The sequence below is a fragment of the Pinus tabuliformis genome, chromosome 3_1 (assembly GCF_031772625.1).
Source record: "Pinus tabuliformis cultivar Carrire ecotype Pingquan chromosome 3_1, CPIR1, whole genome shotgun sequence".
Taxonomy (NCBI): domain Eukaryota; kingdom Viridiplantae; phylum Streptophyta; class Pinopsida; order Pinales; family Pinaceae; genus Pinus; species Pinus tabuliformis.
Window position 1 is genome coordinate 702,849,496 of NC_142301.1, and position 16,262 is coordinate 702,865,757.

General features: G+C 36.4%; 1 long non-coding RNA gene across 2 annotated transcripts; it reads right to left on the bottom strand.

Moving 5' to 3' along the window:
- Window positions 1-12,425: 12,425 nt before the first annotated feature.
- On the bottom strand, window positions 12,426-15,716 carry LOC149189090 (uncharacterized). Of its 2 annotated transcripts, none has more exons than XR_016255876.1 (2): window positions 14,626-15,716; window positions 12,426-13,244 (listed from the first exon to the last, which is right to left on the bottom strand). It is a non-coding gene; the product is annotated as an uncharacterized LOC149189090 (long non-coding RNA). The 2 variants fall into 2 exon arrangements; XR_016255875.1 differs by having other exon boundaries at window positions 12,426-13,278.
- Between the last annotated feature and the right edge of the window lie 546 nt (window positions 15,717-16,262).

Below are 16,262 nucleotides of genomic sequence, written 5' to 3' on the forward strand. Positions count from 1 at the left end.
AGAAGGATATGGCCAAAGCTAAGAGGATGGTCCTAGACAGGGCTCAGGATCATATTGTCCTGCATATTCTAGAGAAAAATATGACAAAGGACACATAGAAGGCCATTGTGAATCTATACTAGGATACGTAAGAGAATCATAAAATGATTCTCAAGGAGAAGTTGAGGACCACAAAGATATAGAAGGGTGAGAATGTAACTTCCTATCTCACTAGAGTTTAGAATGGCTGTGATGACCTAGCAGTTGTAGGAGAGAAGCATGATTACAAAGAACTTTTGCGAGTTGCTTTAAATTTTTTTTCCAAAGAGGGAAACTTTTGTTCAGGGAATTAGTGGACAAGATAAACTGCCATGTTAGGAATGCTTGTGAAAGGTGGAGCTAAGGCTCAGCCTTGTTGAGGGTACTACCAATAATAATAGCAGGGGGACAAAGGTTGAGAAGAAAGAGGAGAATGTAGCCCTTACCAGTAAGGAAAAGGCGAAGAAAGGTCCCAGCCAGGGACAAAACTCAAAGGAATGCGCAAAGAAAAAAAAGGATATGTCAAAGGTCAAATGTTTTGGATGTGGTGAATTTTTTCACTCTGTCACCTAGTGCCCCAAGAGAAAGAAAGACAAGAAGGGACAGCGACAGACAACAACTTCCATAGAAATAGATGAGTTGACCGCCAGGTTAGAGGAGTTTGCATTGATAGTGGCTATACCTCCAAATGGGGGAGGAGCGTGAGGCTTCAAAGTTGCAAGATCAGGTAAGGTCCAAGGAGGAACACCATCAAATAGGTGTTTCCTCATGGATTGTTACCTTGGCTACGAGGGCCCCATAGTATTTAGTAGAAAGAGGATCAAAATTTTAGTGAGGCGCAGTGAGATCTTGAGAGACAATGCAAAGCAAGTTGCAATCAGATACTAGATGGGCGCAAAGATAATAGGTCCTAGTCAAATACTCAGTAGACAGAGTAGAGCTAGTTGTAGTCAGAGAATCAAAGGATAATTGCAGAAGCCAGTTACAGGGACAGTAGATCAGTTCTCAATTACAGTAGTTGCAACAACAACATGGGATCAGATACAATGCAGGAAGTGTTTGCAGTAGTGTAGGGAGGCATAGTGTAGTGTCAGCAACAACGTAGATGTAGAGTGGTTTAATTATAGGGTTAGCAGGTGAATCAAAGTATGTGTAGTAGCTTGGTGGACAGTGATAGCATATTGTATATGTCAAACACCAGCAACATGGTCCAACTACAAAGAAGAGATGTTGAGGAGAGAACACTTTCCTCGCTAAGAGGGAGTATTAGTTTTTTATTGATTTTTTATCACCAAACATGTGTTCTAGTCTCGATTTGTATCTAAGATACTAAGGAACACGAGATCTCTAAAACCCATAAAATATTTCACGAAAACCCGTTAATTAAATTAATTAGCCATCATTTAAATATTTCCTAAGACCAACTTAGGAAAAGTGGTTAATTAAAGTGAATTAATTAAGGAAATTGACTTATGCTATAGAGACTTCCAGAAAGTAACATGGATCAAGTCTAAGATGATCTTAGCCATTGATCTTGATTAAATTGTGATTATTGAAGCTCTAGTGAGAGATTATAAGAGAAAATTGATGGGAAGGAGAAAGACAAATGTGAGAGAGCAAGTCACCTTGGCAGATCGAGCTGCCCAATTGTAGTGATTGAGAAAGGGAGAAATTTTGAGCCAAAGAGAACATCAAAGAGAGGGAGTAGTAGATAATTCAGAAGGAGGATTTTAGAGAGTGTCCTAATGATTTTCCAGTGCCTAAGAGGCAAGAAAAGGGAGGTCGAAATTATTCTGCAGAGAGGCTGAGCAGAAAATGTAAGCAACCAAAAACCCTAATGCAAGTGTCGAGAGAGAGGTCATTTCAGTTGTCGAAGGCCGGAAAGATCATTCAAGAGGGAAAGCGAATTTTTCCAGAGGAAGAGAGAGGCAGGACAACTCATCTAGAGCCAGCAAGTAGGCAGTGCAAATTGTTCTAGGTTAGCAATGCACATTTATAGTAAGGAGTACGAGCAAGCCAGTGGAGGCCTAGTTGATTCGCAAAAGGAGAAAAATATCTCCCAGATATTTTTGCCGGTATATTTATCAGAATATTGCCAGTTAGGCATCCAAATTATTGTACTTCCAAAATTTGTTGCATAATAATAAAATAAACCCTCATCTGCTACACCTTTTTTTGAGGATGTTAGTCCAAAAAATATTGGTGTCATTTTTATTGTGTGTGCATCTATTTCTAAATTCTCGATTTTAATTTTTGCATCGCATTTTATGATGAAGATTGCAATTGAGAATTATCTGTTAATTGTCGTAAATAATTAAACTAATAACAATTAGGAGAATAATATCTAGTAATTGCAATTAAAGAATTTTCACATGGATCAACTCCATATTCGAGTACCCCTTCTCATCCCCCCCCCCCCTTCAAATTCAATTAATATTTTTTTTTTTTGTAATAGGAATGGATCCACATATCCAGGGGTTATCTTCATCATGAATTTTGTTGAACCAATTCCCATTCGACTGAACCTTTGATATGTTGAATTCCCCTTCCCTCCTTTTGTGACATCTAACCCCCCTTTGCCCACCACTACTCTCGATGAATCCTCTTCCTTCTTGGGGTCCTTTGAACCCTGTTATAATTTCTGTCTAAAACCATTCAACCTGTTGCAGGAGCATTAGACCAAGTTCGTGGTGGAAAACTAAGGGGGCTTGACAATGTGGTGGATTTGCCACATGTTGAGCTGGAAAAGTCGAATTTGTCCCCTTTAATGAGATTTTGAATAATGTAAATACAAAATTTGAATAAGTTGTAGAGTCCAGGAAATGGAGAGTTATTTTTTTTGTCTTTTTTACTTTCCTCAATTAGAGAGAAGGGGAAATGAATCAGTTGCCAAGGATGTGCACAAAAGGAGCATCAAAGGAGCTTCTTCTCTTGCCTCCAACCTGTCCCTGTGAAATAAATAAAAGAAATGTGTAGCATATTCATTCCATAACTATGTGTTATTATCTTTGTGTTTGAATTGTATATACATTTGATTTCATTCCATAAAATCTGTGTGAACAAGGCCTATAGTGTTATTTGCTTGTAGGTATTTGACTTATGAGTTGGGGTTGTTAGGCATACTAGTTAAAGTGACCCCCAAACCATATTTTGTAGCGTCTCTATTTTGCAGACATGGGCACGTTGTTTGTTGATTTAAGGGTGCCAAGTGATTTGATGAGGGCACGTTAGATGAGAAAGAGGAAAGAGGAGATCATTCTTTGACTAGGACAACATGGAGAACCAGTGTAACTCTAGCACTGGATAGAGCCTTTGATCTGGACATTATCACAACTTCGTTGGGAGCTTGAGCGTAACCATTGGTAAGGGAGATGAGGGAGACCATTCCTGGGTGTGGAGGATGTGCTCAGGCGGTGGAGAGTCAAGTTTGCAAAGAGCACAAATCGTTCTTCCTTCCAAGAGGTGAAAACAGAGCCTACAGGCGATTTATTTTTGCACTTTGTTGTGCCCAGATTGCCTTCCAGGCTGCTCCCTGCCATCACAACCGCTCATATTTTCTTGGAGGCCTTGGGCACAACCCCCCTGAAATCGCAACAAGAAGGGGTAGGGGTCGTTGACCAAAACTAGTCTTGGCCTAGAACAAAGCTCTTGTTGACATGACATCCAGTAAATGGCTCTTAATAAACAGGGTGGTTAGAGCAACAACATGCCTCAAGGGGGTTATTCCATGATTATTTTATCCCTTAACTCTAGGGGGCTAGCGGTCCCTCCCAAAAAATTGGCCCCCTCTGAAGGTTACTCGAGCTTGAGAATGCAATTGTCCTCCTACAAGATATTATCGACGAAGGGGATGTTATATCAAGTTTATTGGAAAGTCTAATGACTAGATGGAATTTCACTTACTGTGACACTCGTGGCAGATCGGGAGGCTTAGAAAAAGGTTGGAACCCTCTTTTCATTAAAGCCCTCAATGTCCGGGGCATGGAATCGATTCTTGGTTTTTAAACTTTCGATTTGTGGAACTAAACTCTGAGTTTCTGATTCTCAATATCTATTGGCCGCCTCAAGATAAGATTCCCTTTTGGGAGTCTATATCCCAAAAGTCCTGCTTTACTAAAGGCAACCTCATCATTGGCGGGGACCTAAATTTCTCTCTTGGTGTTGCAGAGTGTTGGGGCTCCCGAGCACATGCAGATCCAAATACAACCTTATTCACAAGTTTGTTGACTACACATAACCTCATAAACATAGAACCTGTAAAACTAAAATCTACATGGAGGAACAAGCGAATGAGTGAGGACAAAGTCGCCAAGTGACTAGATGGAATTTTACTTACTGAACAATTGGTGGAACAAATGCCATAAATAAAACAATGGATTGGGAAGGTGGGGACTTGGATCACTCCCTTATTTTTCTAGAGATCAAGACAATGGGGCATAATCCACCCAACTCCTTCAAACTTAACTTCGCCTAGCTAAAAGACGAAGGTTTTTTGGAGCTTGTAAAAACTACTTGGTAGCCCTACAATCCCCTATCGAATGTCTCTATTAGAGGCCAATTTTCATTGAACCTACAAACCATAAAAGAGGCAACCATAAAGTGGTCAGTGAAAAAATAAGTGTGACACACAAGAAATAAGAGAGGTGGAAGCATATCTTAAGGTTATATCATAGGAAGTCACAGGAAGTTTTGAATCAGAGGAATCAAAAGACATACTTTTACAATTAGAAGGGATAAGGAAAAGCCTTTTGGTAGACATCAAAGTCACCTGGAGACTCAAAAGCAAGGCGATCTAGCTGGAGACTAGAGATGAGAACAACAAATTCTTCCAAACTTTCATTAAAAGAAAGGAAAGTGTGAAATACAATTTGAAAGTTGAATGACTCTGCAGGGAACAACGTCTAATCCTTCGAGGTCTTGGAAAAACTTGGGAAAAATCACTTTGGGATTTTTTTCAAGTAGCCACATGGGTTTCCATTGTCGAGGTGGTTTGTTTGGCCCTTTATTTCCCAAGATTTGTTGAAAATGCAGACAACAACCACCTAATGGAAGTTGTTACTATGGATGAGCTTAAGAAGGTGTTGGGAAATTTTCAGAGGCACAAAAATCCAAACCTAGACGGGTGGCCTGTTGAATTTTTTTTGGGGATTTTTGATAGCCCAGGCGAAGACCTCCTTAGAATCATTAAGGAATCCAGAACCTTATGCCATATTCAAGATTCAATTTAACTCCACCTTCATTTCTTTAATCCCTAAAGCAATCAATGCCTCTGCCTTTGATGACTTCCACCCTATTTCATTGTGCAGCTACATTTACAAAGTCATCACATAAATCATTGCACAAAGACTCAAACCCATTCTCTCCAACTCAATCTCAAAGGAAAATTTTGCTTTCCTTGAAGGGAGACAAATATATGAAGCCATCGGGGTGGCCTAGGAAGGTCTCCACAGCCTCAAGCAGCGACGAATAAAGAGTACAATCCTAAAAATTGATGTCTCCAAAGCCTTTCATAAAGTCAACTAGCTCTACATTTGGCTTCTACTCACCCATTTGGATTTAGGCTAGATTTTTTTAAATGGATCATGAGCTGCATTTCCTTTGCTTCTTTTGTTGTACTTATTTACGATTCAACTCCACTTTTTTTTTTCGAGCAAAATGAGGACTTAGACAAGGCTTCCCTCTCTCGCTTCTTCCTTTTTTATTGGTTTCTAAGGGCGTCAATAGATCCCTGGATGAAGCACACAGAAGAAACGACCTTCAAGGAATCATAATAGCCACTACCCTTCATATTACCCGTCTTCTTTTCGTTGACAATATTCTCATTTTCAGTAATGGCACTAGAAGAGATGTAAGAGCCATCAAAGATGCTATAGCCCTCTTTGAAGTGGCTATCAGTATGCTAAAAAATCCTCACTAACTCCCTTTGCACTTATTGCTGATGAGTTGAGATTTCATCAGGGACCTCTTTCCTTTTGTACTGGCCAATATGGAGAACGATTTCAAATACTTGGGATTTCTCCTTAAACTGAACTCTTATACAAATGTTGATTGGTTATGGCTTTTAGCCAAAATTGAAAAGTGACTGAAGTCTTGGGGCATGAGATGGTTATCAAGAGCAATTTGTTTGGTACTTATTAAATTTTTCCTTGAGGCTACATTGTTCTACTAGGTGTCTCTATCTTGCATCTCAACGAAAGTTATAAAAAAATCAAGAAGTTATAATACAACTTTTTATGGTTGGGTTCTGTCAAACAATATTTTTTCCTTGGGTTAAATGGGACAAAATGACAATGTCGAAGTCCTGAGGGAGATGGGGTCTAAAACACCTCTATTTCTTCTCTCAAGCTTTGGTTGCAAAGATAGGATGACGCCTAATCTCAACCCAAAGTTTATGGGCCTCCATGGTTTATAGGAAATATATCTTCCCCTGATCTACTGAAGCTTGGATTAGAAGCCACAATAAGAACATGTATAATGCTTCCATCATTTGGCATGTTGACATCACATCGTCCTTATTGAAAATAGCTTGGTATGGAAGGTAGGGGACGACTCTCAACTTTGACTAAGAGCAGACCCATGGGTCAAATGCAACAATACCTATCATCTCCCTGAGGGCCTCATCGCTCTTCTTCACGAAAAAAGGCCTTTTTACACTTAATCAAGTCACTACCCCTCTCTAAAACCCACTCAGAGAACAACAATGGCTTACTGGGCGACAACTGAACCTCCCTCAGATTTTCAAAGAACATTGTCCTACCTATACTCACGCTTTAAGGGATGCCCACATCCCCTGGCTGATGAACCTATTGAGCTAGTATGGATGCACTCCTCCCATCATAACTATACTCCTAAAGAGGGTTACTCTTTTCTAATAGCAAAATGGATTCCAAAATTTTAGGAGGACAGGTGGTGACATCTCTAGAAGCTCAAATTCCTAGCCAAAACCATATTATTCATGTGGTGTGGCTTGGAAAACAAGATACCAACTAGAAAGTTTTTACGCAAAATACAAAAAAAGGAAGGGCACATTTGGTGCAACCTTGACAAAAACTCTGAAGAATACACCCCCACCTTATGATTGAATGCTCATATACACAGGGCTTATGGCGATTTCTCTCATCCAAGCTCAGCCAAGTGTGTTAATGGACAGAAAAGAATCTCACGAAGGCTTGGCAGCTTTGGTACAACAACAGAAAAGTCAAAAATATCATTGTCCCTCTTCTTGCTTGTTGGGGCGCCTGGCTTTCCAAAAACAAGATTATTTTAATGATTACCTGATTCCCCCAAAGATCACAACAGCTAAACTCTTGTCATCCTTAATCTACTACCCAAACCCAAGGTTGTGCAACACATCAAAATTGTCCCCAACCTCCATATCGACAAAACCAAACCCTAGGCTTTTTTCGATGGTGCCTCTCAAGGAGATCCAAAAGTCTGTGGCATTGGGGCAGTTTTACACAAAGAAAAACATTATTTTCACATCAAAATGGGTTTAGGAGAGGGAACCAACAACTTTGCTAAACTAATGGCCCACAAACTTCTATTGATTTCTTCTATTGAAAAAGATATTCTCTCTTTTTAGGTTTTTGGGGATTCCCAACTAGCCATCAATTGGATAAATGGTTCATACATATGTCATAACCAAAGGATTCAACCCCTAGTGGGTGAAATAATTCGATTGGAATCCGCTCACTTTTTTCTCTGCCTCACATGTTTAAAGGGAGCACAACACTGCTACAAATACCTTCTCTAAGGAGGGCATTTCGATGGTTTGTGGGACATGGATGATTATAGAAACAAAAAATGACCTCTCCTATGAGTTTTACCACTGACCTTTCATCAAGTAAAACAACACAAACTAATTTATTTTTTTGCTTTGTATGTTGCTTCTTTATCAACTTATCATCATCAGATTGTTTCACATGTTTTTTCTAATTATAATTTACTAGCACATATACAAGCTCTCTTTTAACAACACTTTTTCAACAAATACATATTTTTGACATTTTTGTATGATGGCTATACTGCCACACCATGGGCAATATCCATAAAGATCTCTATATTATTCGAATACATGCTTGACATGTATCAACATAATGCAATTTTATATCATCTGATAATAAAATTATAAATTATGCTTTTTCCTGAGGTAAAAAAATCGAAGGAAGCGGTTGAAATCAAATCTCCCAAAATGCAAATTCTTCCCCACACCTCTAGTAGATGTGGCCCCCCCTAATGTTAATCTCCAAAATGTCCAAATTAATTCTACCAATGAACAAAACCAATTGGGATAATGAAGAGGCATTATTCTAAATTCCTTACAAGATCCCAATGCACCACATTAATGAACCACATGCAAGCATATTTGAAGCAACAAAGGAGGTGGGAAGACCACATCTCATCATCAATTCCATATTGAGAGAAGCTATTAAGTTAAGATGTGTGCCATTTGAAGCATGAGCAAAGTTTTGATCTAATTTCCATTTAATCAAGAGGTTGAACTATAACCAATGATCTCCTTTTTAATTAGAATCCCAAGCTCAAGGGTGTTTCCACCTTAGCAATGATTTGCTCCATCACTCAATTCTCACTTGATATGGTATTATGAGACTCGTTTAAAATGAATAACGGTTTGGTTAATCCTATGTATAAGATTTAAGTTTATTTCCTCCAAGGTCGGCTTTTTCTATCATAGATTTAATTAATAACATCAAATCCCCTAAAGTTGTCACAAATTTGATGAGTTAAGTTCATTTCCTCCAAAGTTGGCTTTTTCCATCATAACTCTAATTATTAGCACAAAATACCCTAAAACTGTAAGGATTTGATACCCTCTTCCTTAGACTATGGAAAGACCATGTCAAAAAATATCTTTCTGCAAAATTATTAATAACACTTCTTAATTCCCAAGTATAATGTGCTATCTTGTTTGATCCTTAACACCCTCTTCCTTAAACTATAGAAAGACCCTACCAATAAATATATATATATATATATATATAAATAATTAATTAATTCTGCAAAATGATTGATAACACTTCTTAATTCTCAAATATAATGTGCTATCTTGTTTTTGTTAAAATCACAAAAACTCTCTACTCCATTGCCATCAAAAACCACTATAAAAATCATTTCAAATAATTAACTATGGATTGATTACAAAATTTTGAAAATTTTACCACCTTTAAAAACCAAAACGTTTTCCAAAATACTCTCCTCGGCTGTTTTATTTTCTTTTCAACCTACAGAGGCAACATACATTCAGAGGCAACTAACGCGGGAGGGAATGATTTTTTATAAATATCAAAAAAATCTTACCAAGAGAGGAATCATATTTAGATGCACTATAAAAGTTGGTTTCATGAATTACTATAAAAGCTATAAAAGTTGGTTTCATGAATTACTATAAAAGCTGGTTTCATGAATTATTAACGACTTGAGCATTATTTATTGATTTTTTTTTTTAACTAACAGTTCTATTTTAAAAAAATCAATAAAAATAAATTATAATAATAACACAACCACAATTATATTAATAAATATAATTAATTTATACTAATAATATTGTATAAATTTATTATTAATATTAATATTGAAATAAATAAATATATAATTATAAACACCGTTATTAAAATATATAAACAATTATAAAACCATTATTCAATAAGTCATAAAACACTTATTGAAATATATAAACATTATAATCATGAAACGGCGTTTTAAAGTGTTTGATGGCAATAATTAATAATAAAATACGAGGTTGCAAGATCTATTGCGCAACCCATATTGGAATACATTAATATTAAAATATCATTTACATAAAGATATGTAATTGTTAATCTTCCAAAAGTTTTCCTGGATGGTTGAACAACATACCTAAACCGTTGAATACATTAAAATACATGAGATCCTTCTGCTCAGTGAAACGATCCATCACAAAAACAGAATAGTCAATGGTAACAAATGCAACTACAGATCCACCCCTCCAGCACAGCAATAAAGAAGACCAAAAGAAGATATAGATTCGAAATCTACCTTAACCTTCGCAACATTCTATCAAATGACATGGAGATCTTTGGCCAATCAGAGTTCACAATGACAAACTTTATAAATCAAAGGTAGGCCTTCACCATTATCAACTCCGTGATTGCTCTGCATTACAAAAATCTGACGCAAAGCATCCAAGAAATCATAGGCAAAATAGCGATGAATTTATAGTAACAGCTGCCGTTAGAATGTCCAAATAAATCTGACAGAAGATGGTAGATGGAGACAAAGGAACAGCTTCGGATGACAGCTAGAAGGTACCGAATGTCAGCTCTGCTGCCGTTAGAATGTCCTATAAATTTTTGGACAACGGTGAATGGAGACAAAGGAACAGCTTGCGAGCAGATGGAAGGTACCCAAATGCCATATACAAAATTAAAAAATACAAATTTGTAACATAGGATCAGTAGAAATGAATAAAAATAAGAGTATGGTTCAAATAGATCACAGTAAGTTCAATCTACATTTTAAATCCAAAAAAACAAAAAAGAAGAAGAAAAAAGTAGATATGTGTTACAAGAAAACACCAAATATGGAAATCATCATGCTCTATCGCTGCAATTATCACCATCTCTGTAATATCCCTACACAGATTGTATGGATGATATTCGATATTTGTTGTTGTTCGAATGGTTACTAACATATAGATACACCAAATTGTATATAGGAAACAAACTATATATGACTGATTAACATGCAGTAGTTTCCTTATTCTCTGTATAAGGGTCTATCTCTCTATCAGTCAAGTTATTTAGATCCAACAGTAAATCAGTAAATGAGTCATGATTGATAGATTAACATTTTCTGTAGATGCATATATGGTATCTTTTTGTAATATGATTGGAAAAATTGTCAATATTTCCTTACATGATGATTATCATAATATAAAAATATACAGCCTTTTTCTTCTGAAAAAAACTATATATATGACATTTGTAATGGTATGGATGTTTACTGACATATACATATATAATTTACCTTAAACCAATATTATTAAGGAAAAAGAGACTTAGATAGGAATCAGGATGAATATATACGATATATTCAGCGAGCGTTTTATGTTTTCTTAGATATGAGATCCGTAATAAATCACAATGGCTTCTTTTACACACGAAACTGTTTTAGTGACACCCACCAATATGCAAACATGACAGATCTCACCCACTCACCAATATGTAAACATGACAGACTTCACCCACCCACTCAAATAATAACCCACATGTTAACCCACCAATGAATTTTCTTAGTGCCACCCACCCACCATATGCAAAATGATAGATCTCAACGACCCACCCGCCCAATTTCTAGAGTTCAGTCAAGTGACTTAATAATTTTTTTGGACAATAGATATCACATCCGTGACAGAGGTCCTAAAACCATGGAGGGCCATCAACAAACCATGGGGTTCATCAACTTCCCGAGGATAAAGAAACATGGAAGGCCATTAACTTCTTTGAGGACAGAGAAACGTAAGACACTGTTTGCCACCTAACTTGTAGAATGGTCCACTTTTCCATCCAAGCTGGTGGAGTGCATCAAGTGACTGAATAATTTTCACATTGGTGACAGAGGTGCCCAAAACCAGGGAGAATAATCAATCAACTTTCTGAGTACAGATAAATGTAAGCTACTGGTTCCCACAACAAACGTTACAAATAAGTAAAACATCCGCAAAATAGAAACAGCGACCATAATAGGTGCTAGATATTGCCTCAAGAACATCTAAGTGCATAATAACTTGGCAATCATAAATCTCAAGCACATCTGATCACATTTAATGAGAACAAGGTAGCTGCCTTATTTAATGACCAAGGTAAATGCTAACTTTTAATCAGCAGCGATCAAGCTCAATGTACAGTGTACACAACCTTAGGCAGAGGCCATGGGGACCAGCTTTTCCAATGCTTCTGTAGCCCGCAACAATGGAAATGCAGAAAACACATAAACTAATCTAATTAACATCAGAGAAACAAAACACTACGCGGCAAATCACCATCTTATTTCAGAAGAACATATATCTCACTTTCTGAATCAGATATTCTCTCTGTCTACCTACAAATTAAAGAACAAACAACTTTTTTTATTGCCTGCCCCATTCTTCTTGCACCAAGTGGCAGTCAGCACCAAGCGGCAGCCAGCGCCTCTTTGTCTTCGTAAATTCTGCCATGTCTTTCACATTCCTTTTTAGAGCTGTTTTTGCTTCTTCAAAACTGTCCATGAATTGGACGGATTTTTGTCATTTTCATAATCTGTCGTTCTCTCTCCCCAAAGAACAGGGGAAAAAAATACTCTTATTTCCTTATCACATCATAACTGTTGCCAGCGGCGGACAATATCATTGCCCTCTGCAAAATCTGCTCTGGTTAATCTTGTGGGCCTGGTAGGATCTCCCCTCTTATTTGGGTAGGATAGGGAGCTTTGCCCTTTGCAAAATCTGATGTGGTTTAGATTTTGGGTCTTTTTTTTTGAAGGTAGGTTTCATGGAATTTTTTTCCCTTGAACATATGAAGAGGGAAATAGAGAGCGAAATAGACAATTCAACCGCAAATTAAAATAATAACTAGTATAATAACCGAGTGTTGGGGTTTAGATTTTGATTTCGGAGAGAGACAATTCAATCAAAAGTGACCATAACAACTAATAAGCTAACCTGGGTGTTGTGGTTTAGATTTTGAATTTTTCTTTTTCGAAAATAAATTTCATGAAATCTTTTCTTTAAATACATCACTCAGGAGAAAGACAATTCAACCACAAAATTACGATAAGAACTAATAATCTAACCGAGTTTAAACTTGAAGTATAACCTCCGCAAAGCCTGAACCTTCCCGCAACATGCTTTGTGCTTTGAATGCATGCATATGTAAATGGTATTGAAGTCATACCTCGGGGCTTCATCTTCTGTCTTTCACTCTCCCTTTATGAGTTGTTTTTGCATCTCTCGAAATTGTCCAAACTGTCCGACTCCTAAACCATCGTCAATTATCTGACATTTGAAAATTGTGTAGCCTCATGATCATGAAGATTTATAGTTTGAGCTCTGATTAACCTCCAATATAAGCACTTTACTGAAATACCGCAACTGATTCCTGAAGCTCCTCAAAGACACACGGCCAGTAATAATCACCCAAGCTGTCTTTTTGATTATTTAACCTCGTCTTGGTGCAGAAGCCCGTGATGCTCTTTTCAATAACCAGAGCAGAAGAATAGGCCAGACTGAAAACAATCAACAACTCATTTCATAAAAGAAAATAATAATTATTATTAACTAAGATATATTAAATTAGACACATTAAATTGGTGTATGATTTTTCTCTGGTTTGTAAAATAAAAAACCCATCTCCATTATATAATTTATAACTCTGGATTTGAATTCACACATACAACAATTTACAATTGAAGAAAAAAATGTATATATTGTACCGATGATAACGCACGGACATACTTAATCCGGTGATTATCAGATCGCAGACCATAGAAATAATAATCGACATACTTTATCCCATGATGTTCAGATAAAAGACCATAGAAATATGTATTGCAATGAACCAATATCGAAATGTTTATCTAAGGATTGCTTTTGTTATGAAATTGGTAGACATGACACATGCTTTGGTTGATAAGTGAATATTGTGAAATTCATTGTATAAAAAGCCTTATCATCATACAATTTAAAGATAATACTGATAACCGAGAAAAATGTATTTTAAAATATGCCTCTGCAAATTTTAACAATAGCAAAGAAATTACCCGTTAAATTTAAGGGGAATCTAAAAACAATTTCTACCTTGCAAACTGACTTAAACCATCATAATTTAAACAGCTTTAATACTATGAATACATTTATCTTTAAATTATATAAGGCCTGATATACTTTGGTATACTTCCATCGACAGACATCATGGATTGGTCATTTGATAACCATAAAGATCAAGTCCGTTCAACTAGCTCTCATAGCAAAAATGTTCTAGCCGACGTAATTATTGTAAAATTCGGCGTATTCGTCGAAAATTCACATCAAACAGTTCAATAATATTATTGATTGATATGTCTTCCAAAACGGTTCTGCAAATTTTACCAACCTCAATGTAAACAGGCACATAACAGTTTTTTTTGCTTCCAAACTGCTTGAGATTATCATAATTTAAATGATTTTAAACAATCATAGATATGTTGTAAAAATATGTTATATCAAAAATAAAATTGAATATTTACCTTTTACAAAATAAAATAAATCCTTTCCCACAAATTTCTTGAATGTACATCGTGATTCTTCAGCTACCTCAACAAATCGAAATACTACTTTTAATAAATTTAACAATTTACTTCAAATTTAATCCTAAGATTAGTTGGTACGACCGTTCACCATGAATACTTTTTAAAATCATAAACTCAATTTGAACAGACTTGCTCTTTGTAGTCATCTGATCATCAGTTAAGCATGTTTGATCTTTATGGCCATCAAATGACTAATCTACGATCGCTCCTTAAACATCTTTTCGCATCCAAATTTTTAATAAAAAGACAAATAAATGCACAATTCAGTTTATTTCGATTGCATACCTGATAAAATTCCTCTGCATTGTGGAATTCCCTGAGCGTGTTGTGAGATTTTCTATACCTGATAGAATTGCCTCGGCGTGTCGTAACAGGGGCTTTTCGAAATGGGAATGACAGTTAACCACGTCAAACAATCAATCAAAGATTCCAACACAAACACGAAGCGACACAGACATCCGACCACAACCGGCTCGGATGACTGGGAAGGTTATCCCTCCCCCAAAAAACCAAAATAAAATGTTTTATTAATAAGATGGCCCGCCTGCAAGCGCACCTGCAAAGGCAACGCCATATCAAAACCCTAACAAAGCTTTAAGCGCTATGGGGTTTTACACTCATCCATTACCTTTCACTTCTGAACAATAACTTCTTAAAGAAGGAGAATACAAGATCGAAACGAATCCCCGCTATTTTAGACCTACTGTACACAATTTTCCATAAGCTTACCCCTCCTGAGTTCGAGATCTCGAAAAATAAATGTCCAAGATTATAGCATGACAACGCTCGCTAAACATCTTCACAGGGTTCGAAAGGGAGATCAAATCTGATGCCTCCATTAAATAAACCGCTTCAAAATATGGTAGTAGCCTCTAACAGGCCTTTAATTCTAAATTATCACATCATAAACCTTGATCACATGGAAAAGGGCCTCAATTAGAACTGGTTCTGGCCCCTGCAGTCGGACTGCCAGTTCCAATTCCCCCATTCTCCAGAAGAAGGTATTTATGAGTGATGGAAGTAATAATAACAGAAAGACGGAAGAAAAATTAGCCCGGAAACTCAGTCCGGCACTCTAAACAGACAAGTTAACTATTAAAACTCAGCAAACGCCAAGAATCGAACCTGAACGTCGTCTGCCAAATAACTAAAGGAAGGAGGGTTTGGAAAGCGCTAACCCTGCAATTTAAGGAGATTTGCGAAGAAATTGACGGCTCAGATTAATGATCGGATTTTTTGATCTGATGGTCTAGATTATATCATTGCTTTACGCAATGAGTGTATGTCTTCTGGACAAACACATCATCTGTAATTTTCTATAGCACGCTATCTTCACAGAATCTCGATTTTGTAGGCTTGGTCGGTGGGATACATTAATTTTATCGAAATCTTGGTGCTGGAAATTTATCGATCCCACATTCAACGTTTTGACGGTTAAATGTTCAACACTTATGCTTATCCAGCACGCGTGTGGGGCGTTCAACTTTGAATGGTCTCCGATGGATTAATTGTATTCTATTTTAGGTCGATTGTCAAATTCTTGGCTGCTTGTTTTATATCCTTCGAAAATTGTTATCATACGTTTGAATATTCCCGTTGTAGACTTTGCTTGTTTATTGGCTTTTTGATGGGCACTTTTACAACTATTAAATTAATGTAGTTGTTTCTCGGAAAACCCATCATGATTTAGTTTACCATTATTAAATTAATGTAGTTGTTTCTTGGAAAACATTAACACTTTTTACATTACGTTAATTAATACCTACTACATTAAAAAAAACAAAAACAATTACCTACTGCATTAAAAAAAACAAAAACAAATTATATATGTAATAAAATTAATGTAATTATTTTTTTAAAAACTCTTCAAAAACAAATTATATATGTAATAAAATTAATGTAATTATTTTTTTAAAAACTCT